Source organism: Lygodium microphyllum, chromosome 18 (genome assembly GCF_053477565.2).
Source record: "Lygodium microphyllum isolate KBCC chromosome 18, Lygodium_microphyllum_v1.1.10, whole genome shotgun sequence".
NCBI classification, from domain to species: Eukaryota; Viridiplantae; Streptophyta; class Polypodiopsida; order Schizaeales; family Lygodiaceae; genus Lygodium; species Lygodium microphyllum.
Genome location: NC_141152.1, coordinates 25,083,223 through 25,085,765, shown reverse-complemented (window position 1 = coordinate 25,085,765; position 2,543 = coordinate 25,083,223).

The following is a 2,543-nucleotide window of genomic DNA, read 5'->3' as shown; positions in this document are numbered from 1 at the left end:
TCTACTGTCAGATCGCGAAGGACCGATCTCAGCAGGCGGAGGACCACTCCTTCATCTCCATGAACAAATCGTGGATAATACAGTAAGAAGCCATATCTTTTGCTTCAAAAAGCTTAGTATTGAAGTGTAAAGGCTTAAGAAATTGGAGAAGACCCACGAAATTTGTCAACGAGTTATCTGAATATGTCCGAAAATTCCGCGACGGCATGAAATCTATATTGAAGTCCTCCACGAATTGCGCCGTTTTCTGACGGCTCTTCATCTCCCCAAAGCTTAAGTTATTAAGCTTATTAAACTTAAGCTTAATTCCTTAAGCTAAGTCACACAATCCTCTGCAAGTTACACTGGGCAGACAAGTTCAGTAACTCTGGGTCACGCACTCCAGAAGACAAGTTTCGCAAGTCGACACTAATCAAGTACTGCAAGTCCTGCAAGTCAGCTAAGTTCAGCAAGTCAACAACCCTGCAAGTCTGTTAAGTCTGCAACTCTGCAAGTCAGACTAAATCAGAACTGACTAACGCTTGAAACTCCTAGAAGACTTGTTCGTTTGCAAAAACTCAGAACTGAAAAGTTGTTCGCAGCAAGATGTTTTACCTATCTACAAGTTCATTGAAGTACTTTCAGCAAACAGAGACAGAAATATTTCAGAATTTCTGAAAATTGAAGAAGAAAATACCCAAAATACATAGCCTTGTAACCCCAAATTTGAGCTACGCTCATCCCGCTAACTGATTTTGAGTGAGAAAGGTTTGTTGAGTTTTACAGGATGACTACCCCACTTATGGATGATCCTATGGCTGAAGACGATCTACCCGAGCCTACCATGGAACAAAAGCTGGATCTTATCATGTTGCAATTAGACGAAGAGCGAAGAGCTAGGCAAGCCTTGCAAGCGCAATTGACAAAGCTACAAGGAGCGTCCACTGATAAAGAAGAACCTCAAGCTGAAGATTTGATACGCCGTACCATCGACGCCACTCTTGAAGCACAAACCATTTGCAAGGAATCCAAGATAAGTAAACGAAGTTTCAAGTTTCGCACTTTCAATGGCATAAGGGAAGGAAAGACTGTTTTATCATTCATTAGCCAGTTTGATGACTATTTCCATGAGGAAACTTATCCTGAGAAAGATAAAATCAAGTGTGTTACTAATCATCTGATAGATAGAGCTTCACTTTGGTGGACTGTCGTCCGCAAGAGTATAGAATGTCCTGCTACATGGGAAGATTTTAAGAAGAAGTTCATGCAAAATTTCCTTCCACCGCAATTTCATGAGAAGGCAATCAAGCAATGGGATTTACTGCAACAACGCGACCGTGAGCCTATTCCACAGTATACAGAGCGTTTTTGGAATGCACTTCTACAGCTACGCATGCTTGAAGACGTACCAGAGACGACCCATAAGCGGAAGTACATGTCTGGACTTCTTGGACATTACTACGCTGAGGTGAATATGTTCAAGCCTGCTACCCTTGAAGATGCCATTTCCTTAGCTCACGACACTGAAGATAAGTTACGTGGAAGAGATCGACGACCGCAGACATTCCAAGCAAACGGTAATTATGGATCTAAACAATTCAATTCCAATTTCAGAAGGTTTAATCCAGGTCGTTTCTCATCACCATCTTTCCGCAAGAATTGGCCTAAACCACCCGCATTACCATCCACTGTCAATCCAAATCCTAAGCCTATCCAACAAGCAAATCCAAATATACCCAGACTCCCAGCCATTGCAAATAATGTGACCAAAGCCAAGCCTATCGTATGCTACAAGTGTCACCAGCCAGGCCATCTCGCAGCAAATTGTCATTCAAAGAAGCCATCAGCACATATCAACTACCTTGGAGCTATGGACGAGGACGAGCATGAGGATATGCCGGACTTCACTGAAGAAGAAGATGATCCTACTACTACTTCCGACACTTTACCAGGTATGCCTACTTTACATTCATTGTTGACTATGAAATGTATGGTGCATGGAAAAGAAAGAACTTTATTACATGATGACGGTAGTACGCATGATTTTATTTCAGCAAAATTGGTAAAGGAATTGAAATTGCATACAGTACCTACGCACTATCGCATAAAAGCTGCATTTTTAGGTACTAGGTACAATGGCACACAAGAAGTTCAAAATTTAGAAATTCAAATTGGTCCATATATTGAAAGAAGAAATTTCTTAGTTGTCCCATTACAGTCTAGCGACATTATTCTAGGAATGCCATGGAGACACCAACATAATCCCAATATAGATTATTCCACACACACAATGAATATAAATTTTCAAGGAAAATCTATTACATTATTTGGTATGCATGCATCTCATATGTTTCCACTGCTTTCGCATACTCAAGCAAAACGTGCACTACGCAAGAATACTAAATCATATCTCATTTGGGTGAATGAATTGCACGCAAAAGAAACTCATATACACCCTAGACATAAGGAATTTCTTGCATATTTTAAGGACTGTTTTGCAGAAGACCTACCACCAGGTTTACCACCATCACGTCCAGAAGACCATAAGATTGACCTAATACCTG